Source organism: Entelurus aequoreus, linkage group LG18 (assembly GCF_033978785.1).
Source record: "Entelurus aequoreus isolate RoL-2023_Sb linkage group LG18, RoL_Eaeq_v1.1, whole genome shotgun sequence".
In the NCBI taxonomy this organism is placed as follows: domain Eukaryota; kingdom Metazoa; phylum Chordata; class Actinopteri; order Syngnathiformes; family Syngnathidae; genus Entelurus; species Entelurus aequoreus.
The window spans coordinates 39,136,083-39,148,241 of NC_084748.1; the positions used below are offsets into that span (position 1 = coordinate 39,136,083).

Consider the following 12,159-nt stretch of genomic DNA (forward strand, 5'->3'; position numbering starts at 1 on the left):
CAGGCGAGCTACTTTTCAATTGATCAAGTCGTGGGGATCTACCTCATTCATATATTTAATTTATATTTACTTATTTATGAAATAAATGTTTTTGTTAACAAGTTAAAGGTGTTTAATGATAATGCAAGCATGTTTAACACAAATAGTTAATATTGTTAAGAAATTAAAGGTGTTTAATGATAATACAAGAATGTTTAATACATATAGCTAATATTGTTAACAAGTTAAAGGTGTTTAAAGATAATGCAAGCATGTTTAACACATATACTTAATATTGTTAACAAGTTAAAGGTATTTAAAGATAATACAAGCATGTTTAACACATATAGTTAATATCGTTAACAAGTTAAAGGTGTTTAAAGATAATACAAGCATGTTTAACACATATAGTTAATATTGTTAATAAATTAAAGGTGTTTAATGATAATACAACAATGTTTAATACATATAGTTAATATTGTTAACAAGTTAAAGGGGTTTAAAGATAATGCAAGCATGTTTAACACATATAGTTAATATTGTTAACAAGTTAAAGGTGTTTAATGATAATACAAGCATGTTTAACACATATAGTTAATATTGTTAATAAGTTAAAGGTGTTTAAAGATAATACAATCATGTTTAACACATATAGTTAATATTGTTAACAAGATAAAGGTGTTTAAAGATAATGCAAGCATGTTTAACACATATAGTTAATATTGTTAACAAGTTAAAGGTGTTTGATGATAATACAAGCATGTTTAACACATATAGTTAACATTGTTAACAAGTTAAAGGTGTTTAAAGATAATACAAGCATGTTTAACACATATAGTTAACATTGTTAACAAGTTAAAGGTGTTTAAAGATAATGCAAGCATGTTTAACACATATAGATTCCTTTCTTTCATGAAGACAAGAATATAAGTTGGTGTATTACCTGATTCTGATGACTTGCTTTGATAGGAATCAGACAGTGGTGCTGATAACGTCCGCATTTTCAAATGGAGGAGAAAAAAAGTCCTCCTTTCTGTCCAATACCACATGAAAGTGGTTGGTTTTTGGCATCTTATTTGTCCAGCTTCCGTACTCCTTTGTATACACTTTACAAGAAATACATTGGCGGCAAACTCCGTAGCTTGCTAGCTTGCGCACGCCAGCTTTCTGAGACTCTTATTTTGTTAGCGCAGGCAGGATGAAGCAGAGCTTTTATTGTGCAACTGTGCAGTCGGTCTTTGGAGTTTTGACGACAGGTACGGCGCCAGAGTCTGTTGAAATAAAAAGTGTTTCTCGCCTTCCTGTCGGTAATTTTTTCTTAATAATGAGCTGGCAGCAGCCAGCGTCATCTCAGAAGACCCTCGGGTGCCATGAATGTCAATCAAGTGACGAAAGTGACGTCATAGTGAAGATTTATGATCGCTCATTTTTAGGACTATTTTTTTAATGCCTGGCTGGCGATCGACTGACACACCCTCCGTGATCGACCGGTAGCTCGTGATCGACGTAATGAGCACCCCTGGTCTATCCTATCCATCCATACTCACTCTGCTTAATGCCATGTTTACGGTTTCATGCTCAGTTCATGCTGCTTGTTTCACAGTTCCATGCCAAGTAAGTTTCTGTTTATTGTTCATAGTTTCTGCCTTTGTGCAAGTTTTGTTTCATTAGTCAAGTTTGTTCTCCGCCATTGTGCGCGCCTTTTGTTTGCTTCCTTTTTTTGTAGTCTGTTAGTGTTTAAAATAAAATATGTCATTACCTTCACGCCATGTCCGGTCCAAGTTCACTTGCATCTCGGGAAAACAACCACTCCATAGTCCACGTCCTGACAAATGGTTGCTTTTTTTTTTCTTCATCACTGATTATCACTCACTGCAGAGTTCATGAGAGCCAACAAACATAATAAAACATCACTTACTGTGCGATGTCTGCTGTCATTAGGATGCTGACCCCTGGGAAGGTCATATATTCCCATTTAGATGAAGAATGACTCATAATCCTCACGAAGAAACAGGGTGGAGGGTCGGGGGGACCAAGCGTCTTTTTGTGTCGTTCTGGCCATTTTCGGGTCTTAAATGATTGTCAAAGTGTACCAACTTGTCGGAATACCTACTCAGACTTCTTCTGTCCAGGTGAGATGCATGATTTATGATCTACAATAAACAGGGAGCAAGGAAGCGAGAAAGCAGCAGACCACTCAACGTAGGCACATACAGTAGTGATCACGGCACCGCTTTAAAGTTTGTCTTTGTTAGAGCTTATAATAACAATATCACGAATACTTGGTTTATATTCAAATCACGAAATTTAAACAGAGTATTGTTGGATTTTATGGGCGAAATAGTGGAGCTCCCATTGGCTCACTGTATGTTTATTTAATATTTAGAAGGCATAAAGAAAAATACAATCCGTCATCATGTCTTTCATAATGATTGTTAACGATAGGCAAAATTCCTAAAAAAGTGCGTCCGTTTTCCTTCTTTGCGGCTTAATTCAGATGATGGTCAAGCAGCCTGAGCGTAGCATTAAAACAAGTGAGCGTGAGTGTAGAGTTTGAACAGAAAATGCAGTATTGCTGTTCTGTTTTTGGGTGTTTCAGTCGTTCAAATAGAGAGTTAAATAAGAGCTTTCATAGAGTCCCGTAAGAAGTCGTTCAAGGTAAAAAAGACAGTGTAAAAACAAAAGTGTGTCGAAGGAAATGGCTCTTAAAAATATCTCTGTAATGATCTTGTGGAAGACGATCGGACCATGCCCGTGTCTGCAGTGATCACTTTGTAAAATGTTCATTTGAACATTTGATTTGTTTGAGAAACTCTATGTGATGCAATCAAGTTCATTTTCTACCACACTAAAGGTATTTGAGAGCAGAACTAAATGTAAAGAAAGGACTAGAGATCGCATTAGTTTGTGTTCTTTTGTGGTTACTATGCCTAAATATAACTACCAAGACCTGATTGTGCAAATAAAATAACGTCATGTTGAATTCTGCCAATACATATTGTGATTGATTGTTCAATCTACCGTATTTTCCTTGTCAATTTTCATAACAGAAAATAAAAGCTTAGTTGTTGTTGTGCAGGAAAGCCAAGTGCTTTATTCGACACGGATGACCACATTATAGCATATTAGGTGCTATTTGTTAGCATCAAAAAAATATCCTTAGTAGTATTAATAAACTAGATGTATAAATCTCTCGTAGGCTCAACAGCATATAATGAATCTTGATATCGCCAGTAAACATTGCTGAGAAAAAGGAACATTCATAGTGCAATAACAAGACAAAATATGAACCTCACACCATAAACACAACTGCAGACATGAATTGTAGTTGAGACTAATATTTGTAGCAGGAAATCAACTGCAAAAACTAAACGTATCCTTTTTCTCATAAGCGTCACAATCACAGCAGCATGGCACTCGTTATGTCAATCAAATGCGGCACTTACCCATGCACGAATAAATTCAACATTGTCTTCCACGGATTCATGCTTAATTTGTGGACGCCTCCAGATGTAAAAACATGATGTGCCTCCAATCTTTTCTTCTTTAAATCCTTGTGAGTGTCAAAAGATGTGAGGTCGAGGCGAGCGGTATTGTCTTGGTGATGATGAATGTCTTGAATCTTAAAAAAACCTTTTTCTTAAGAGTGTATACATCCACTCCATCCCATTTTAAATATTTGTTCACGATTGCTTATATATTTGCCTCTGAACCTTTCAAAGTATGCCCATATCTGCACTGATAAAGATAAATAAACAGTTGCCTCATGGGACTATAGACCATCACCTGGTAATACCTCTTACTCACGTGATTGCATTATCCCTGTGACTAGTGGTACACAGGCTCTATCTAGTGGTAAGCCCAAGCCTCAATGGCGCCCTATGCAAAATGTTATTTTGGGGCCCTCTATTGATTTTGGGGCCCTCTATTTCTGCCAATATTGATCGTTGATCATTCACACAGGCAGCACGGTGGAACAAGGGTTAGTGCTGGTGCCTCACAATAAGAAGGTCCTCCCACCTCCAAAGACATGCACCTGGGGATAGTGTGAATGTTGTCTGTCTATCTGTGTTGGCCCCGCGATGAGGTGGCGACCTGTCCAGAGTGTACCCCGCCTTCCACCTGGATGCAGCTGAGAGGGGCAAGGGTTAGAAAACCGATAGATGGATCATTCCCACACCGACTATAAACTCATTGCAGCTTGTGTTGTTACATTATCCTATTGTTAGCCTGGCATGTCTTTACAAATGACATGTCATTTATAAGTACATGGTGGTGGCCCAATTAAGAACATCAATTATACCAATGCAATAATAACACAAATAATACCAATGAATGAATGATGTCCAGGCTGCCACACATGGTTCCTAATTTCAAAATGTTGATTGTTGAGCTGCAAGAGTGGCCTGGGGTTGAACGTTCCAAGTGATAAAGCTTTGTATTTACATTAAAATGGTCATCTTGTCTCATTAGTCTTTTACATATGAGTCTTAAATCATTTGTTTTTAGCTAATTGGTATTATTTAATGTGTACATTCATACAGAGAGAGCACAGTGCAAAGGTAACTTGTGGTCAATAAAGCTGATTCTGATTTGGTTTATTGTTTTTAGTAACAGAAACCTGCAACAGCAATGTGCAAAAATTATTTTTTAGTTCAGGAAAACAATTAAGTGCAACAATAAAATCCCTTAGATATATGCTAAAATACAGTGGCGGGCCGTGCGCTTCTCACCTAGGCCTTCAGTGAAGTCCTACTTAGTCTGACTTCACCTCTCAAAATACCGTAATTTATGTCACCACATGGACACGGCTGGAGATACTATACAGAAACGCACTTGCACACTACTGTGCATTGAATCGCCGCAACAGTGTACAAAATTGTCTATTTTTTGGCGCATTTAACATTCAATAAACCCGCTTCAGTAAGTAAAACATATCTTAGATGGTACTGTCAAAATTAATTGTATAAAACCAATGAAACATGAAAACATTAAGAAATAACGTATTTGAACTCACAATTTGTAGAACCCATTCGATGCCGTATAAGACAGTGGTACCGCTCGTAGTCGGTAGTTGGTCGTAGTTGGTTGATTTCGTGTGAAAGTGTTGGGCAAACCATTTCACCGCCGGGATAGCTTCCGGTGTCGGCCGAAGATCTAGTTTCTCTTATGTATCCTTCTTGAAAATTGCCTTGCAAATATATATCTGCTACCTAATCAACATTTTGCTCTCCTTCTTTGTGAGTACCGGTGAGTTTTCTGTGGCTTTCTATGGCTGGTATGGTTCCGGTGCCACTTCCTATTTTCTCAACTTTTGATTGGATATTCACTTGGGACTCCCAAGTGAGTATCCAATCACACGTTCAACGTAAGGCCAGCTAGAAGGACTTACTGACAACAAATCGTGATCTGATTGGTTGACACAATTGTCTATCAACTGTATGTGTCCGTTCACTTACAGTGCACAGACGCCTGCATTGTTGATTCTGAACGCCCCGGGAAGTTTTCGTACTGCATGGCAACATAAGCTAGCTGAATTCTGATTGGATAAAAACTGTAATCTAAAACAACAGCACCGGAAGGAGCATAATATGACATGAAGAGAATATGAATACTTCTAGATCAGTGGTTCTTAACCTTGTTGGAGGTACCGAACCCCACCAGTTTCATATGCGCATTCACCGAACCCTTCTTTAGTGAAAAATACGTTGTTGTTTTTTTCAAATTCAAGACAAAGTTATATGTTTTTGGTAACACTTTAGTATGGGGAACATATTCTAAGTAACAAAGACTTAATTTAGAGTTATTTGGTTAGGGTTAGGGTTAGGGTTAGGGTTAGAGGGTTAGGACCAGGGTTAGAGGGTTAGGGTTATAATAAGGCCATGCCGAATAAGGCATTAATAAGTACTTAATAATGACTAGTTAAGAGCCAATATGTTACTAATTTGCATGTTAATAAGCAACTAATGAATGTTGAAGAACTATGTATTAAAACTATGTAAATGCACATAACAACGTGCAAAAAGTTTTGTGGAAAAAAATCTAAATAAACTGCCTTAATCCGCACATTTGACCATTAAATCACATTTTTGTTCCTCTGTTCTTCCTCAATACACCACCTACTCCTTAAAACCTGTGCTTCCTGGCTTTTCTGTGGGAAAAGTCATTTATGATACTGTAAGAAATCTGATGGCCTACTTTGTTATTTACACTAACCACTGCAGTCCACTCAGTCTTTCCGGACCTCAAGTAGTTTTTTATTCATTTGAGATTGACAAAGCTCCACTCTGCAGATACAACGGCCTCAGGAAGATTGCAAGCTATCCGTAGAGCTGCCCAAAGATCACAAGTACAATGGATCTCATTTTGAGAAAGTAAATGAGAAATTCAAAGGGGGGCATTTGAGCTTTAGGGAGTTCTGGAAGGTTCTCAATCTCTGTAGCCAGTGCATTCCCATCAATATCAGACTGTTCTGCAAATTTACACTGGTCCTTCGTCACCTGTGCATCAAGTTGGCTAAAGTTGAAAAGCACTCCAAAAATGCTCCTGACCTTATCTTGGCATTGTTTCTCCTCTTCCACTTTTTTCCTCTTTCTTTTCCTGCACATGTATGATATGTCGTAGTTTGTAAGTACCACTGGTGTTCCCAGGCCAGCCGGGAGGCATATTCTTCCCAACGTGTCCTGGGTCTTCCCCGTGGCTTCCTACCGGTCGGACGTGCCCTAAACACCTCCCTAGGGAGGCGTTCGGGTGGCATCCTGACCAGATGCCCGAACCACCTCATCTGGCTCCTCTCGATGTGGAGGAGCAGCGGCTTTACTTTGAGCTCTTCCCGGATGGCAGAGCTTCTCACCCTATCGCTAAGGGAGAGTCCCCCCCACCCGGCGGAGGAAACTCATTTCGGCCGCCTCTACCCGTGATCTTGTCCTTTCGGTCATAACCCAAAGCTCATGACCATCGTGAGGATGGGAACGTAGATTGATTGAGACTTTTATTAGTAGATTGCACAGTATAGTACATATTCCGTACAATTGACCACTAAATGGTAACACCCGAATAAGTTTTTCAACTTGTTTTAATGGTATAAATATATACTATCAGCATAATACAGTCATCACACAAGTTAATCATCAGAGTATATACATTGAATTATTTACATTATTTACAATCCGGGGGGTGGGATGTGGAGGGGGTTGGGGTTGGGGGGTTAGGTTTGGTTGACATCAGCACTTCAGTCATCTGAGAAATGGACATTGAAACAGTGTAGGTCTGACTTGGTAGGATATGTACAGCGAGCAGTGAACATAGTGAGCTCAGAAAGCATAAGAACAAGTACTGTATATACATTTGATTATTTACAATCCGGGGAGGTGGGATGTGGTGTGGTGTTGTGTCGTTCGCGAACGATTCGTTCGAACGAACAAATCTTTTGAGTGAACGTACTGAACCGAATCACTTCATGAACTGATTCGTTCCTTTCTCAGTTCAGTTGAGCTCCGCCGCGACCATGCCGGTATGAGTGGAACTGGCGCATTCTGTGACTCACTGAACACTCGACGTCGGCGAACCACGCAGCCAGATACTCATCATGTGGGCGGGGGGAGGGACTGAGCGAACGATTCGTTCACCGCGGATTAACGACATGAATCACTCAGTGAACGACAACGCTCTCGCTCTCTGCTCTGCTTGCCCCAATGCCGCGAGTGATTCTCCTCCCGTCGCGGGGATATGTTTCATGCCATTGGCATCCGTTCTCCATTCATTCTCCAAGCTAACGGCAAATGTTGACTCAAGCCACATGAAAACAAACACACACACGCGCCCCGTCCCCATTATCTCAACACATAAAGTTATGAGAGTAGAGGAGACAGAAAGAAACTCAGTGCAGGCAGGGCAAGGCTGAGCAGCAGTGACGCGAGGGTGAGGGGCGGGGGGTAAAGTGTAAGGCAGGCTGTTAAAAATAATAACTAATGTATGTACACATACATAGGCTATTATTTACACAGTTATTGTAACAAAAATAAAATTGTCCTAGGTGATCAATTCTGATTCATATTATTATTATTATTATTATTATTATTACGGCATGGCTTAGTGGGTAGAGCGCCCGTGTCAGAAACCTGAGGGTTGCAGGTTCGCTCCCCGCCTCTTACCATGCCGTTGTGTCCTTGGGCAGGACACTTCACCCTTGCCCCCGGTGCCACTCACACCGGTGAATGAATGTTGAATGAATGATAGGTGGTGGTCGGAGGGGCCGTAGGCGCAAATTGGCAGCCACGCTTCCGTACTGTACTACGCACCGCCCCCCCACCCCCCTCCTATTTTTTATTTTTTTTGGGGGGGGGGGATTCGGTGAACAAATTTTTTGAACGAATCAATTTAAGGAACTGATTCTAGTGATTCAGTACAGTCAAAATAACTGCCGATCCCATCACTAATGTGGAAGGGGGAGGGTGTTAGTCGAGGGTTGTAGTTGCCTGGAGGTGTTCTTTTAGTGCAGTTTTGAAGGAGGGTAGAGATGCACTTTCTTCTACACCTGTTGGGAGTGCATTCCATATTGATGTGGCATAGAAGGAAAGTTAGTTAAGACCTTTGTTAGATCGGAATCTGGGTTTAACGTGGTTTGTGGAGCTCCCACTGGTGTTGTGGTTATGGCGTTCCTTTACGTTATGGAAGTAGTTTGACATGTACTTCGGTATCAGGGAGGTGTAGCGAATTTTATAGACTAGGCTCAGTGCAAGTTGTTTTACTCTGTCCTCCACCCTGAGCCCGCACACGTTGGAGAAGTAGGTAGGAGTGAGGTGTGATCTGGGGTGGAGGTCTAGAAGTAACCTGACTAGCTTGTTCTGGATCGACCGGTAAATTGAGAGCTTTGCATTCCGTCTCAGCTCCTTCTTCACCTCAACGGAAACACATGATAAAATGTAAAAACAAAGATACATCTCAATTTGACAAAAAAAGCCGCCAATTTGGTCGTGTGTATTATTTGTGAATTAACTACTAACTATTTACAGTGATAAAACACAACATCTCCAAAGCATACAGCAGCACACATTCTGACCAATTGCGTGAAGCAGAAAAAAAACGAGAAAAAAAGGGTTCACCTCAAAGAGAAAACGCAATCAAAACATGAGCTAAATTGGGGTTTGGAAAAATTTAAAAATTACAATATAATGCAAGTAGAGTATTTATGAGGGGGTGCATCGTTTGGCCCCGCTCGGATTTGTTCCACAGTGAGCAGTACAATACAATATTTAAAATAAAAGTGTCCTTTTTGAAAACGTAAAAACGCCCAACGTATTACTCGTTTGGGACCCGCCAATCAGGAGGGCAAAAACCCGATGACGTGTTACGATGACGTCAGTACACCAGGAAGCCGACATGAGGGCAGCTTGAAGCCGAACAAACCCAACTGACGTCGACTTGACAGAAGAAGCAAAACAATGACAAACACAATAAGTTGTTTAAAAGTGGTTTTGATTATAAAGTCAGCGCATTCGTGATTGAACTGAAGAAGGCGGACATCAAGGAGTGTTGTCAGGTGAGACGGAAGCTAACTTTAGGCTAGCATCTCTGACAGTAGATTTTTTAGGTTAGCTTAAAACATCGTTCAAATAAGTGATCTGCGTTGATTGTGCTGGGTAGTCACTAAGTAGATATTTGTCTTTAAGAAGTAGAAAATAAAAACAAATTTTAGGTCTTTGGAGGGCGTGATTATTCAACAGAAAGCTCATTTTGTCATAGTAGCTCACGTGTTTTGGTTGTGCTGACTGTGTTTTATTTTTACACGGACAAATTCGAAGAGGTGTAATGCACTTCGCATTAGTCATGAATACAAAAAGGTGCCTGGCCTGTTGCTCAAGTTTAGTTTATCATGTCATCTAAATACGAAGCCCTGATGTTGTCCTAACCCCGGAGAAATACCCATCAAAGGCAAAGTACAGCCCAAGTCTGCCTTTGATCCGTTGCCAAGCAGTTCTTGCTTTTATGACCGAAGTCCACCCATCAACCTGCAAATTTCATCATTTCTTTGGCTGTGTCAATCGTATTTACGATTCTATGTTATTAGCTCAAGAAATGTATGTCATGATATCTTTCAGTCAATTTTTGTGCCAGAGTAGTTCAAGCAGGTCTGTCAATAGTTGTCTAGTGTTGAGTGAAGTGGCATTTCTCACCTAGGCCTTCAGTGATGTCCTACTTAGGCTATGTCTACACTAAACCAGATAACCACTTAAACACATTTTTTTTAGCCTCAGCCCCGTTTTAGCCAGACTAAACCATCGTTTAAGGTCCCCCTCCTCGGACAATTTTTTTTACACCGGTAAGTGCGCCGTGTGTTTCTTGGATCTCCGGTTCTTAGCTTTGTATGAACTCATTGATCGTTTACAAACTGAGTTCGGAGAGAAAGTGACGCCAGAAAGACTGCGCCCCACGCACGAAGGTACGTCAGAAAGAACGCTCCACAGCCAGCTTCGTAATAAAGCTGTTTCGTAACTCGGAACTAACCACTGGAAATATGGAGGAGAGTCATCCAGACATGCCCGTGTTTCTCCTTCTTTTACATGTACAGACGCTTCTGGAAATCACACATGAATACCTTAAGGGAACGCGGTTGCAGCTATTTCGGATACAACACTTCTCAGACGGCAAAAGAACTTTCGAATGTCCAGGTCAGCTGTGATTCTACTTAGCAAAAAAACTTCGTCCATTTGTCGAAGGCGAGTCAACAAGAATGCGGGCTTGCGTGGATATGATAAAAAAGGTAGCGTGTGCTATGTATTACCTGGCCGACAAGGGAAGACTACGGAAAACAGCGAATGCATTTGGACTTGCAAAGCAGACTAGGGATGTCCCGATCCAGGTTTTTGCACTTCCGATCCGATACCGATGTTGTTTTTGCACTTCCGATCCGATTCCGATACTGGCCTTATCCGAGCATGTATTAAAATTTAAAGTTATTTAGCCTACTTAGTTGTCAGATTCATGTTGAAAAGGGTTTTAGTACTCTTGATAACAACTAGCCAGCTGAATTAAGTGAGTTTGAATAATACACAATGGAGATGTTGACGTGCGGAGTTTCAAACACTCTTCATTTTCTAGCAGGGGACTTTTCAAACGATGCTACATATTAGCAGTAATGCTACTTTTTATAGCAACGCTTTTGCCCCACACTTGACAAATTACGGTTGTCTGTTCGACATATTCCCACTTGAAGCCAAACCACCGCCAGACGATGGACCCCCTGCTGTTTTTCTTGGGAATGAATTAATTCTTCCTTCATTATTACCGCTCGCACGGCTACGCTAGCATCACAGCTAACGTTAGCCATGCTGCTACCTCTCTGCTGGGAGAGTGCGTATACGTATGTGGCGCATGACGTGACAGTATGTGACGTGTGTAAGAAGGTGCGCTTGCTGTCTGTGTGAAGCAGACACAAGAAGAAAGTTTAAAGTTAAAGTACCAATGATTGTCACACACACAATAGGTGTGGTGAAATTTGTCCTCTGCATTTGACCCATCCCCTTGATCACCCCCTGGGAGGTGAGGGGAGCAGTGGGCAGCAGCGTAGCCGCGCCCGGGAATAATTTTTGGTGATTTAACCCCCAATTCCAACCCTTGATGCTGAGTGCCAAGCAGGGAGGTAATGGGTCCCATTTTTTATAGTCTTTGGTATGACCCGGCCGGGGATTGAACTCACAACCTACCGATCTCAGGTAGTGGAAAGAGCCTATCGTGTAATGCCAGCAGCTAAAGGCAACTGCGTGAGGACATATACTCGACTGTGTTGAAGGTGTGCTGGAAAATGCGGAACGGAAATTAGGGAGCAGCAGAAAAGTGGAATGTATTATTTAAATCTGTGCGTCGGAAAACACGGACCGGAATTTTTAAAAAAACTGGAACTGGATCGGCATTTTTCCATGCCTTGCCGATACGCATTTTTTGGCCAATATCGGCGGCCGATCCGATCCAAATATCGGATCGGGACATCCCTAAAGCAGACTGTATTAGTTATTGTCCATGTATGTCGCGGACTCAACGTCTATGTCCAGAGTACAAAAAGTCACCAAAAACAAATGGACAATGAAGGTGAAGGCAAAAGAACGAGGAGTGTCCTGACCAGATATCTAGATCCCTAGTTTGATTGAAAATGTTCTTTATCACATTGTTTGCGTGTCTAAC

General features: G+C 41.0%; 1 protein-coding gene across 1 annotated transcript in view; it reads left to right on the top strand.

Moving 5' to 3' along the window:
• Nucleotides 1–9,309: 9,309 nt before the first annotated feature.
• LOC133634125 (ribosomal protein S6 kinase beta-2-like) overlaps nt 9,310–12,159 on the top strand; it is a 37,550-nt gene continuing 34,700 nt past the window's right edge. The window contains exon 1 of the mRNA XM_062027154.1: nt 9,310–9,520. The gene's annotated coding sequence lies outside the window, so the exon portion shown is untranslated. The remainder of the gene's footprint in view (nt 9,521–12,159) is intronic.